This window comes from Lissotriton vulgaris, chromosome 9, assembly GCF_964263255.1.
Source record: "Lissotriton vulgaris chromosome 9, aLisVul1.2, whole genome shotgun sequence".
Lineage (NCBI taxonomy): Eukaryota > Metazoa > Chordata > Amphibia > Caudata > Salamandridae > Lissotriton > Lissotriton vulgaris.
In genome coordinates this window covers 680,600,124-680,614,720 of record NC_141697.1, presented here as the reverse complement: position 1 = coordinate 680,614,720, position 14,597 = coordinate 680,600,124, and positions in this window count along the sequence as shown.

Below are 14,597 nucleotides of genomic sequence, written 5' to 3'. Positions count from 1 at the left end.
CACTGGAACACCTGTTTGGGGGAGAGAGGCCTGCACTATCACTCCCACCATGCACCTTGTCCCACACCTGAGCAGGATGGAGGCCTCCCCCACCCAGGAATGTGTCAGCCATTGCACTGTTCACCCTCACCTAACAAGTAGCTACCCATCTTCACTGGGAGTCCTGTTTGGGGGAGGGAGGCATGCACTTTTGAGGAACCGGAATTGATTTCGGGTTATGCAAAGCATATAATCGATGTTTTAGAATTAGCATGATGTATCTAAATTACTGACCGCAAGTACGCAAACACTAGCATAAACCCGAATTGCAGTAATCTAGAGTTCTAACATACACTGCTTTGCACATTTTACACTTGCTTGACTTGATCGACGCCATTTTGTGGCCTCACTCGAAGCCATGCATTAGCAGACTCCATTCATTTCCTTCACCGAAGTCGTTCTCCTGTGAAATAGCCCAACTGTTGCAATACTGCTGCCTCAGCTCGTTAGGCCTGTCAAGGTTATAGGTAGCAGGAGGAGGCCCGATAGGCACATTCCGGGAGGGGTGCGGGCAGACTGTCTCGGAGTTAGCAGAAGGGAGTCACCCGTACGACCTTGCTAATCTAGGATGAGCTAAACCAAGAGCGCTTTGTCTCCCATATATGGTCTTTCCCCCTGCACCAACCTGTACCAACTTGTATTTTTCCATCTTGGGTAACGGTTTCGAGAATGTAAATGCATATATGTGATGTTCTGATAATGTGCCAGCAGTCTTCTTGGCGGACCTCGTGGGGTTAGGTTGCAAGGAGCTCCTCTGGCAGAGTTTATTTGTTCTAATAAATGATTGGACCTTCTGCACTGCCAACCAACTGATTATTGGTAATGAGAATGGGATTGGTTGTGAATATAACTCTAATTGGGAGGTGGTAAATATTTTTTCGGTACTTCAGTTGGCGACTCCGCCGGGACTCCGCGTTGGGGTCGTCCCTCTGTAATCAGATGAGAAGCGGGACATTGAAAGGGGTGATCTTGATCGGGGGGTTGAAGAATAGACCAAAGAGAATTCGGGGTTTGCTCCGCTCTCCCAATCCCAAGAACCCCAGCTGCTAGTGGCCCCACGCCGGAGTCCTTCGGGTGTAACCCGAGAACCAGCCACGTTGGCCTTAGCAGGAGTTGGCAGTGAAGAACGTACAATCTGACCTGCGTGCACCAGGTGAGTGTCTTGTCTCGTTTTGTATTGGATAACGTTTTTGCAATTTTGGACTTGGTACTTGGCATTTGGTGACCTGTGGTCACGGAGAACTTTGGAAATAGGGGTCTGACGGGGCAACATTGAAATTGCACGTGCAGATGCCTCTGGTTTGGTTTGTAAGGGATAACTGGAGATAGAGACTAGACGCCTTTGTGGGAATTGCGGTTCTCACTCGGTCGGACTGCTCTCAGGAACGCCGGCAGTTGAGATTGGGTAGCACCCGGACAGATCTGGAGCGGCGCTTGAAAAAGCGGGCTTAGCCAGCATAGTTCGGGAGGTGAACCATGAATGCTGTCGGATGGCCTGTAGGTCGGTCTGTGGTTTTGAAACCTGTGTAGCTATCTCTAGGCAGTCTAAGGACAAGACTGTTGTAAGAAGACGTTTTGCAGCTTTGAATATTTGAAAAAAGGGTTCTCCACACGTGGGAGTCGACGGGCTCAACCTCTTGTTTGCAAATATCTGTGTTTTTGTTTTTACGTTTAAAAATATCTGTGTTTTCGTTTTCATGTCAAATTGAAGGTTTGTTTTGCAATGAAAGAGTGACTTTGAATGAAAACGTGGCCATGTGTATGAGAGTGATATGATTAATGATCATCGATAAACAATAATCCTTGATTTCTTTTCAGCTCAAATTAGGTAGAAAAGGGCAATGCTGTGCTTTAGTAAATTATGCTTTGGCTGCGTTCACCGAGGGAGCACGAGGTTGGACGAAAGCCAGCCCGCCCCTCCAGAGGGAACACCCAGCCATGATATGTATTGCAAGCACGGGATGGATCCCCTTCTTTTTAATAGGAGGCGTGGCCGGGAGTCGGGATTCATCTCGGCTCCCGGTCCACGCGCTTTATCAGGGCAATTTTCGGCGGCCCCCTGGAGGCAGAATCGTCGGTAAAAGAACCTACCGGCGTCGGATGTTGTGAGGCTCCGGTGGGATGTATTTTGCTCTCTCGGAGCGTCTGCACTGGCCTTACTCTGATGCGAAGTCCGGGAAGAAAATCCAGCGAGGGCTAAGATGGCGGCCGGAGTCCACCCTTCGACGAGAGACGGCTTGACCCCTCTGATCAGCGTGGCCTCCACAGATGCTTGGAACACACCGGCACCTTGAGGAACGCAGCGGTGAGCCCCGCAAAGCGTGCTCGGGGTTTCTGGTGGCAGTGGTCTCTGCGGCGCTGTGCTTTCTCATTGCCTGACCTCAACAATCCAGCGAGGGACAAGATGGCGGCCGGAGCCCGCCCGTGAAGAGACAGCCCGACCCCTCTGAGTAACATCGCTGCTACTGACACTCCTTAACCTTGAGGATCCATGAGGTGAGCCCTGCGAAGCGCGCTCAGGGTCCTTAGAGGCGGTTGAGTCTGAGGCGCTGTACATCCTTAAATGCCTGACTCTAACATGGCGGCCACAATGTGCTCTCAAATGCGCCTGGAACTGAAGCTCCGTGTCCACCCTGCAGCCCAGCGTCCTTAGGATGCACACGCCTCCTAACTGAAGCGGAAGGTGTGGGACACCTGCAGGGCTACCCCGATCGCTGCTGGTGCCTGTGGAGCGGCGTTGGTTGACTGCTCCCGATCCCTGCCTGGGACCCAACATGGCGGCCGCCCGTTACCAGCCCAGGCTAAACAACAAGGTCGAGGAGCGGAGACCGGGGGCGAGTCTGACAGGCGCTGATCACCCGAGCGGTATGTAGGGCTCCTACCGCGTCCCCCGCTGCCACCCGCTGCCACCCGCCGAGACTCTGCGGTCATTCCAGGGGCACACCAGTAAAGGGCCGGTGATTGACGGCGGCGCCTCCTGCTGACGACGGCGCCGCCTTGAAACCATCCCACTTACCTGCTCCGGGGGCCATACATCCTTTCTCCGCCACAGACGGGCCTGGGCCCGAGGGCAGAGATGTGCCCCCCCCCCCTTGCTGACCACGCTGTTTCGCGCCAACGGTGCCTGACTCCAAGATGGCGCCCTTGGGGACACGCTTCCTATGACCGGCGGACACAGGCTCCAGGGACACGAACGCACCACTATACCACCCTATGCGTCTCTTAGAGTTTAACCAGTCATATCCCTTCCTATGTGTATGTAGTGGACTCTTATCACTAGTGTGTGCAGTGGACCTTTGTACTCTCTACCACCCCTATGTGACCCTTAGAGTGTTTCCAGTCACATCCCTCATGTGTAGATAGAAGATAACTCTAACGACTAGTATCCTATGTGATTTTTAGATTGTATCCATGTGTATCCCCTCCCTGTGTTTAGAATTATAGCTTTAACGACGAATCGCCTGTGTGACTGTTGGAATATAGCCAGGTGTATCCCTTCCCCCGAGTGAAGAGATAACCCTATTCACTAGAACAAAAAGAAATGTGTTCCTGAAATGTGTAACGTAACTGATTCTATGTAAAGTGCCTTGATAACATGTAACGGAACTGGTGCTATGTAAAGCACTTTGATAACCTAATCGGTTCAAGTTCCTGAAACGTGTAACGTAACGGATTCTATGTAAAGTGCTGTGATAACATGTAACGGAACTGGTACTATGTAAAGCGCTCTGATAACCTAATCGGTTCAAGTTCGCGCTATAGAAAACTCTAAAAATAAAAATAAATAAATAAAATAAGTACACCTAAGATAATGTGGAACTACAATGGCCGAAAACTGGGTCTTTTGACGAGAAAAAGATTCAGTCTTTACAAGAGCGTCTCTTTGGTAAGCGCAGTAGACAGGCTATGTTTGACACCCTTAACAAATGGCAGAAAGAAGCAAAGAGGAGACGCATTCGGTCAGAGAAACTCCTAAAAATACAGCAAGGGCAAACTGTAACTCAAAAAGCCATTGCACATGACAAAAATAAGACAGAGAAAAATATTGAGTACGCGGATACCCAGCTTAGGTTGTAAGTGGATAAGAGTTATGTAACACGCAATGAGACCGAAGATGAGATAGAGGATCTGTTAGATAAAAGACCTCCCCCACCGTATGCTCCACAGCGAATATACCCTGCGGTACCCGTTCAAGTGGTGGCTGCGCCCCAAGCCTCCGCACCGGAGGAACGCGGGTCTCTCACCCTTCAGGGGAATGTCAGTGCCCCATCTACCTCAGTGAGAGACCTGGCCACCCTCATCCCTGATCCAAGGCGTACCCTGGAACCACCTCATGCACTGTTAAGTGTCCCGAGCCCCGTATGGACCTCCCAATCAGCCAGCACAACACCCGGAGAATCGGGACAGACACCAAAAGGGGGACCGGGAGATTTGGACGGTAAAAGACTATTTACTAGGTCATCTGTGGAGTATGGCGAAAAGGAAGCATTAGCAGATCAGGCCGCCAAATGGATGTGGAACAATATATATACTGTAGCCGACATATGGAGCACTCTTAAGGATCTACAGCCGGTGATGCAGCAACACGTGTTGTTCCAAATGTCCGAATCCCTTATAGGAGCTTGGGAAGTCAGCTTCGACAACGGAAGTGCCCCTCAGATACTATATAACATCCGAGATTGGACCCATAAATTCAACATGGATCCACAGGAGGTATATAAGAACGTAGACACATTGGTTAAATATCGAGGCAGGATGTTTATAAAGAGTCCCATGTGGACTTCTCAACATCCCATGCGAGAGGTACACCCTATTTACCATCCCGAAATTCCCGAAGAACGCGACAATGCCCAGCAGGTAATACGGGCTTGGGTGGATGCCCGGTTTCAAGAGCAATGGGTATACACTCCGTGGAAAAGAAGCGAAGTTCTTGCTCTAAAATCCCAAATACCTGACCCCCGTAAGAATCCCACTGCCTACTTTAAGGAACTGACCGAGGTTGCGGCCTCGGCCGTAATGTCCCTGGCAGATGTCGAGTTATTCTTCGGGTTACTAGTTCCCGTTGATATATGGCGGCAGGTACACGACGCTGATCATGCTGAACTAGGGGGGACCTGGGAAGACTTGAGAGGTTGGGACCGAGATTGTAAACCAGGAGATAAGCCTAGAAATTAAATAACGTCTCTGCCGGCAAAAATAATAACATATATGCACACCTTAATACCTCCACGAAAGGTTGACTGGGATAAACTGACAGCGTGTAGGCAGAAAAAGGATGAAAGTGTATCTGACTTCTTTACCAGATTCCAAGGAGTCTTCATTGACTTTAGTGGGCAAGATTTGGCCACGGAGGGTGGAACTAGGTTGTTCGTGAACATGTTTGTTACGAATTTAGCCCCAGAAATTTCTGCGCGGTTACAGGCTGCAGAAAGTACCTGGACTACCTCCACCCCTTCCGTGATTCTGAGTATGGCTCAGTATTACGAACATAGAGAAAATGAAAGTAAGGATAAGGTAGAGAAAAAGGCCAAATACCTCAAAACTCGGGTGCTGCTTCAGCAAGTTGTCCGAGGACAAGGAGGGAGGAGAGGGGCCAGAGGGCCCATGTCCAGAGGGGCGGGCGCAGGCCGAGGCATGGGCAGGGCTCCAACGGTAGGGTTAAACCAATGTCATATTGTAGAGAGGAAGGACATTGGAAAGCGCAGTGTCCGTTGTTGCTTGCCCAGAACGGTGCAGTCCGAGGGTGGGGACGAGGACGAGGCGGCCCCGATCGGAGTGATATGCGCAGAGAGGAAGGATCAGGCAAGTCTGAACGAAATCATTTCGATGGTCACCAAGGCAAGCAATATTATCATGAGGATTACGCGTTTGAGGATCAGGATTCGTATGTCCACGCATAGGACAGCCAGGGACAGAGTAGGGGCCAAGTGTCGATTCTGGTCAATCAACAGGGACCTTATGTAAAAGGGGAATTGATGGGGACTTCTGAGAATTTCCTAATTGACACGGGAGCAATGAATAGTTCAGTTGCTCGATCATTGGTTCCAGGGGCGGCTCTGTCCGGGCAAAATAATGTTTCCGTGGGATTATCGGGAGTCCCGGTTGTCAGTCCCATCTCAAAACCTCTCCTCTTCACAATTGGTCCTGCCACTGTTGACACACCTTTTCTGCTAACTTCACATTGTGGGGAGAATTTGCTGGGTATGGATATGCTGAAAAAATTGAATGCCACAATACATTGCTCCGCTGATGGGGTTTATTTAACGATACAACCCTACGTTGACTGCATGAAACAATGTTTTGCTAAAAACAAACCTCTTCCCCCTGAGTTTGATGGCATTCCTGCGACCTTATGAGCAACCAGGGATGCGGACGTGGGTAAGTTGGATATTCCCCCGGTTCATATTACATTGAAAACTGGCGCAAAATTACCACGCATCCCGCAGTATAAAATTGCACCAGCTGGTGAACGGGCTCTGCTGTCCATTATTCAAGATCTCATTGACAAAGGGGTGGTGGAAGAAACTGCTGCTAATGATTGTAATAGCCCGATTCTCCCGATTTTGAAAAAGAATTCTGATTCTGGTACAAAGGGACATGGTAATGCTTACCGTTTTGTGATTGATCTTAGAGCCGTTAATAATATTGCTGTGCCACAGTATCCTGTGGTGACGGACATCACCACGATCCTCACGATGATTCCACCAACTGCCCAGTATTTTTCGGTCATAGATCTGAAGAATGCTTTCTTCAGTATCCCTATCCATCCCGATAGCAGGCAGATCTTCGGATTCTCGTTATCTGGCCGAAGTTTCTGCTTCTGTCGTGCACCTCAAGGCTATACTGAAAGTCCGAGCATATATAGCCAAGCCCTTAAGGCTCTGTTGGATGACCTGGCCTTGCCAGAAGGCAACGTACTGTTGCAATATCTGGATGACCTGTTAATTGCTTCGGACACAGAGGAAGGCTGCAAGGCTGCCACTGTTAAATTGTTACACCATTTGGCAGAAAAGGGAAATAAGGTGTCCTTGTCTAAGTTCCAATACTGTCGACAGGAGGTAACCTACCTAGGTCATCTACTGTCGAAGGAGGGTAGGCGACTAACCCCTGAGCGTATTACTACCATCTCTAATATATCTGTTCCTTGCACGCAGCGCGAAGTTCGTGCTTTTCTTGGCATCACTTCTTACTGTCGCCAATGGATACCTAACTTTTCACTGCTCGCTAAACCTCTGATGCATCTGACTACTAAGGACGTGCATGAACCCCTTCCCTGGACGGATGAATGTCAGCACTCTTTCGACTCTTTAAAAACTGCTTTATGTTCTGCTCCTGTCTTGGGCACTCCTGACTACCGTAAACCTTTTGTACTATACATGCATGAGGACGACGGTTGCTCACTCTCAGTGTTAACGCAGGAATTTGGTGGTAAGCAAAGACCTTGCGCTTATTTGTCAGCCACATTGGATAATGTCGCCAGAGCTCTTCCTAGCTGTCTGAGGGCGACAGCAGCTGTTGCGGCGGCCATCCGGCAGTCGGAAGGACTCGTTCTAAATTCCAATCTGACAGTGATGGTGCTGCATGCTGTGGACAAATTGCTAAATAAAACAAAAACACAGCATCTCACAAGTGCACGCCTCACTGGGTATGAATTGACATTGTTTGCACCACACATCACGATCACACGATGTGCAACACTAAATCCAGCTACACTGCTACCACTCCCTCCGAGTGAAACTACCAATGATACACATGATTGCATTTACCGTACCGAGGAAGAAACAAAAGGAAGAATTGACCTTACCGACATTCCTCTATCTGACCCTCAGGAGGAGTTATATGTGGATGGGTCCTGTTTTAAATTAGCAGATGGAACAACAACAGCTGCATATGCAATTACGACTTTGAAGACAGTAGTTGAAACATTTCGAGTACCCCACCGGTCAGCCCAAGCCGCTGAACTAATGGCTTTACTACGAGCCTGTGAATTGAGTGAAGGACTCGAAGTTAACATCTATACAGACAGCCAATACGCCTTCGGCGTGGCCCATAGTTTTGGGCGGCTGTGGAGGGAGTTGGGTTTCCTTACTTCCCATGGTCAGAAAATACAGAACGGCCCCCTGGTATTACGGTTGTTAGATGCCCTCACTCTGCCCAAGAAATTAGCCATCATCAAATGTAGTGCACACAAGGCAATAGTGGACGAAGTGGGGGAAGGGAATGCTTTCGCAGATCAGGTGGCCAAACAGACAGCTCAATCCCCAATGTCAGCTATGTTTGTGACGTCCTCCGCAAGATGGGTGGAGGAATCTGAATTGTTTGGTAATACTATGAAGAGTGTGAGAGAATTACAGAAGGAAGCCACCCCTGCAGAATTAGAGAAATGGGAAAAGGAAGTAGGGAGACTGGACGAGAACAATTGTTGGGTTGATCTGACAGAAAAACAGAGGTGGTTACTACCCAATGCATTAGTACAGGCCGTTGTAACTATGGCTCACGGCCCTGCCCACGTAGGAGCAAAAAGTATTTGTGGACTCCTCGACCCAGTATGGAATAACCCTAATATACAAAGGACGGCTGTCCGGTTGGTCCAATACTGCATGGTCTGTTTGCAACACAATCCGGGGAAGGGAGAAAATGTCCTGAGTGGGAACTTTGCACCTCCAACGTTACCTTTTGAAGTGCTGCAGATGGATTACATCCACATGGAGCGTGTTAATAATTTGAAATACGTTTTGGTGGTAGTTTGTGCTTTTAGCAAATGTGTTGAGGCCTACCCTACCAAGGAGAATACTGCTCTGGCCACAGCAAAGGCCCTTCTCAAGGAATTTGTGCCACGATTCGGTTTGCCCCGCTTGATCTGGTCAGACAATGGGGGACATTTCCATGGGGCCCTTGTTAAGCATATTAGTGATGGTTTACAAATAAAACAGAAATTCCACGCAGCCCGACACCCACAATCAGCGGGGCTCGTGGAAAAATACAATGGGATTCTAAAGCTCAAGATGGCCAAGATTCAGGAAAGCACAGGGTTAAAATGGCCTGACACCTTGCCCTTGGCCCTCATGTCACTACGGGTTACCCCACATTCTCGCTCTGGCCTTTCTCCTTATGAGATCACATTCGGCCGGTCCGTTAATATATGGGGGGTACCCAGACCACGATCCTTTTCTGATATAGAATATCCTATGTTGAATGATTACCTGTATACCCTGACTAAAGATCTCCGTTCTATTCACCAGCAGGTAGCATCTGTACTGCAGCCTCTGCCAGAGGGCCCCGGACATCGACTACAACCCGGCCAGTGGGTTTTGGTGAAGAAGTTTGAACGAGACACCAGCCTGGCTCCGAGGTGGTCTGAGCCACAACAGATCTTACTCGCCACCCGAACGGCTGTCAAAGTGGATGGGAGAAAGCATTGGATACATGTCTCCCATCTGAAGAAGCTGCCGCTTCCACTTCCATATGATCAGCGACGTCCAGGGGGAATTCTGACACAGGAAACTGAGAGAGCTGCTGCATTCTTACCCTTCTCCGACGCCTGCGAGACCGAACAAAGGCAAGAGGAGGGAGTGACGAGATCGGGTGAACCAGTCTCTGCTGAATCTGCAATTGCTTTAAATCCTGTTTTGAGTACCTCAGCAAGCGAAAGCTCTAATGAGAAAGAGATACCTGCAGTGCTATTTTCTGATCAGGAAGTTCCGGGTCATGTGCGATACAACCTGCGGCCGGGAAGCCATCACGGTGCCTCAGACCCCACCACTAGGAGATAAGGAAAGACTCATTGAATAGACAGGGTTTGCTAGCTTGCAGGTCTGAGGTACTGAGCGAGACACTGGACTGAACCCGTTGAGAGCTGGAACTTTGATCACTGTGCTCTGTTCAGAAAGAAGGACTAATTCCTGTGAACGGCCAGGTTGTACAACGGGATCATTCAGACCACAATTCTTTGTTTTCTTGAGATGAACGATAGGAGTCTTCCTGTGAGACTCTGACGGACACAGGGAGACAAACCCTCTGGCAGGACGGACTGCTAGGCCCGAGGTTATTTTTTGGACTTTTAGCTAGGAATGTACTCTTTTGGTCGTATTGTACTTGAAGAAGAATTTCCCATTGCACCTCGATACGTACCATTCTATGAACCAATGTTCTCAACCTGGACCACGAGGGTCAAGGTAGCCTTTGTATTGGTTATAACTGTTATAATAGCTATTTTCATGGGCTTATTCGTATATCTAGAGCATAAATACCCTTTGCAAACAATTTTACCCTCTACTGTTGCACCGCCTGAGCATTTGATGTATACCTTAGCACCCCACAAAGAACGACATCGCCAGACCTATGCGAAAAATGTATTTGTAGAAATGCTTCATCAGACGCACAGTACTACCAACACCACCGACTGCTGGGTTTGGGGGCTTCTGCCTTCTGTTGTGCACAATCATGATCTGTTCCTCTCACTACCACTGTCCTATTTGGGAAGTTGTGAAGCATGGTTCAAAATGTTTTCCGCCATGTACAATCATTATATAGAAAATCACAAACATTACACCGCGAAAGATTATGATATGATTTTAGCATATATCGAGAAGCATCAGGGATTTGATCCACAAGGTAATGGGGGACGGGGATCGTTAGACCCCCAGGCGTGTATGAATAGGTACATGGAGGTTAGGAACAGTACCTGGTTGCAGGATGAACTCTATGATTTTAACTATTTTAATGCTTCCCAATATTTCCAGCTTTTTGTTGATCAAAATGTTACAAGCGAACGCATTGTACCCATTCCCAATTTAAATACTTCCTCCGATTTCTGTGTACAGGGGATGGGGCATGTACAGGTTGGTGACAGTATTTGCAATTATACATATCGTATGAAGATACCTAGCAGTCCACCATTGTTGACGCCACCCAATGTGTATTTCGTGTGCGGGGAAAATGCATACACCTGGTTACCCCGTGGTTGGGCTGGGTACTGCTATCTGTCTTTCCTGTACGCGCCTGTGTACATAGCACCGTCTGACTACCATAAAACACACCAACTACACTCAACGAGAGCAGTACCCATTAGGCAACGCAGACAGCTCATTGCAACAGAAGTCGATCAAACCGACACCTCCTTGCAGCAGTTCACGGATTTTAGCAAAGGCCTGGTCCCATTCTGGGGACCTATATTTAATAGCAGAGAAATAAGAAGGTTGTCCAGAATAGTAGAAAATGTCATTAACATCACTACTGATATCTTGGCCAATATTACGGTTGAGCTTCAGGCGACCAGGCTCGTTGCGCTCCAAAACCGTATGGTTTTAGACGTTATCTTGGCCGATCGAGGCAGAGCATGCCGAGTGATTGGCAGCTCCTGCTGTGTATATATTCTAGACTCCGCCCCCACTGTTCATTTGGCCATTCAAAAGCTGCATCGCATAGCGGCCGAAATGCATACCGACAATGGGTCCTGGTCGCTGTCCGGCTGGTTCTGGGGGCTCCTGTCCACCTGGGGATGGAAATTGTTGTTCATTTTGGGTGGAGCAGCCGGTGTCATTTTCACCTGTTGCGTCCTGATACAATGTGGTCCAGCTTGTTGCTCCTATTGTGCGTCCAGAGTGACGGCCCTGTGCGTCCCTGCCCCAGTTCCCGCTAAGATTCAGATGCTACAAGAGATTCATGAATTTATGGCCATTGATGAGGAGGTTTTCAGAGATTAATACCCGCCTTTTTCTTTAGCTACATCACGCTAAAAGGAGGGTTTGAGGAACCAGAATTGATTTCCGGTTATGCGAAGCATATAATCGATGTTTTAGAATTAGCATGATGTATCTAAATTACTTACCGCAAGTACGCAAACACTAGCATAAACCCGAATTGCAGTAATCTAGAGTTCTAACATACACTGCTTTGCACATTTTACACTTGCTTGACTTGACCGACGCCATTTTGTGGCCTCACTCGAAGCCCTGCATTAGCAGACTCCATTCATTTCCTTCACCGAAGTCGTTCTCCTGTGAAATAGCCCAACTGTTGCAATACTGCTGCCTCAGCACGTTAGGCCTGTCAAGGTTATAGGTAGCAGGAGGAGGCCCGATAGGCACATTCCGGGAAGGGTGCGGGGCGGACTGTCTCGGAGTTAGCAGAAGGGAGTCACCCGTACGACTTTGCTAATCTAGGATGAGCTAAACCAAGAGCGCTTTGACTCCCATATATGGTCTTTCCCCCTGCACCAACCTGTACCAACTTGTATTTTTCCATCTTGGGTAACGGTTTCGAGAATGTAACTGTATATATGTGATGTTCTGATAATGTGCCAGCAGTCTTCTTGGCGGACCTCGTGGGGTTAGGTCGCAAGGAGCTCAACTGGCAGAGTTTGTTTGTTCTAATAAACGATTTAACCTTCTGCACTGCCAACCGACTGATTATTGGTAATGGGAATGGGATTGGTTGTGAATATAACTCTAATTTAGAGGTGGTAAATATTTTTTTCGGTACTTCACTATCACTCCCACCAAGCACCTTGTCCCACACCTGAGCAGGATGGAGGCCTCCCCCACCCAGGAGCATGTGTCCACCATTGCACTGTTCAACCTCACCTAACAGGTAGGCAGCCATCTTCACTGGGAGGACTGTTTGGGTGTGGGAGGCCTTTATCACGACTCCCACCATGCCCCCTGTCCCACACTCCAGCAGCATGGAGGCCTCCCCCACCCAGGAACATGTGTCAGTCATTGCACTGTTCACCCTCACCTAACAGGTAGGTAGCCGTCGTCACAGGTCTGGCTGATTGTGGTTTTGAGACCTGCAACACTACACACAGCACCAATTGCATGCAATGCATCGATACAGGACATGTATGATTATTTGATGTTTCCCTGTACCATGTAATAACAGCCAATATTGCATTTAACAATAATACTAAAGTTGTCTCAATTGTGTAGTGTACAGACAGCAGATGACATGCAACTAACAGAATACTTGCACATTGCTCAACACTGACCATTCCCCATCTAATCCACAGGTAATGAAGATCTTGCTGCTGAGGACAACAACGACCAGCAGTCCCAGTCTCCACCCCCGGTACATGGACACTCGGATGTTGACTCCCAGGACAGTTTGGACGATGAGCTCCAGGCCAGCCCATCTGGTGTGCCAAGGCCCAACCGGTCCCAGGCCCCTATCCTCCCCACCACCACGTCTGCTGCAGCAACAACAGCACAGCAGACCCCTGCAGTCACGACCTGTGCCGCCACCGCTGCCACCTCGGCCACCACCACCAGCACCATCCCTGTCCCAGGGGACGACCAGGACACACCACCAACTGTGGAGGGCAGGAAGAGTGTCTGAGGACCCACCGTGGTGAGGCAACAGGTCTGTGGCAGCAGGGCAGGTGGCAGGCCCAGGGTCCCCTCCCAGACCTCAGGAGGTTGGCACACCATCCCTGGACCACTTCACCAGAGTCATCGGTGCATATGAACAGGTCCAGGGACAAAGTGGCCGGTCAGACTAACTATTACGTGAGCTCATCCTGCTGATGAAGTCCATTGACACACGAATTGGTCAAATGGTGGACCTCATACCCCAGCAAGTGGCGTTGCTGAGGGACAGGCCTGCGTCACAACCAACACCTCCGCCCCCTTCTGTTGTGCTGCAGGATGACAGTGCACCATCCTCCCCTGCGCCAACAGAGAGGGGTGAGTCCTCAGACGCCGCTGGCCATTCAGCAGGCCCTCCCCCGCCAAAAAGATCAAGGAGGCGTCCAAAGAAGAGCCTGGGAGTCTCCGGAGGCAAAGCGCCAGCCACACGCCAGTCACGGAGCCAGCCCTGATGGCAACCCTCTTCTCCACTGCATTGAATGTTTGGACTGTCCATCCCCACACTGCCTTGGCAATGGCACTTATCTGTTGGACTGGGTCACCACTTCCATGTGGTGTCTACTCTTGCATCTCATCTACCATGACTGTCATCTCACTGCTCCTTCACCACCTTCATGTAAATATTCCCGTACCCCTCACATGTCCACTTTGCAAATAAAATACCTGATGCACCAGATTTTGTGCTGTATTGTTTTAGGGCAATATTTACAGTTTAGAAAATGTCGATGATGTGTCCAAATGATGTACAGTATGTAGGGCTGGATTATTGTGAAGCACCTAGGGAGACACAACAGAACAACAGTCACTGGTGACATTGTGGCATCACAGACATAACACTACACAAAACATACACATGAATCTACAGGCATACAAGACAATGTGCAGCAGGTGTCAACCAATAGAGTCCTGCAAACGTCCAGATATGCAATGTCAATGTCACCTTTCCTACACACAGGTGACTCAACATGTGCCTGTCTGTTCCATCCGCCCATAGCCCTTCACAACAACCACAACAGACAATGTACAAGTCGTACATCTTCACACACCTTCAAGTGAAGTAGCGGTTGATGATCTGTTGACATATGTCAACTCCTTCCTCCTCTCCACTGTACTCATCACTGGACTCAGGTCCTTGAACAGGCGGGGGCCTTGGTTCCTCTCCGTCATCCAGGAGCAGGGGAATCCCCTTGTGAA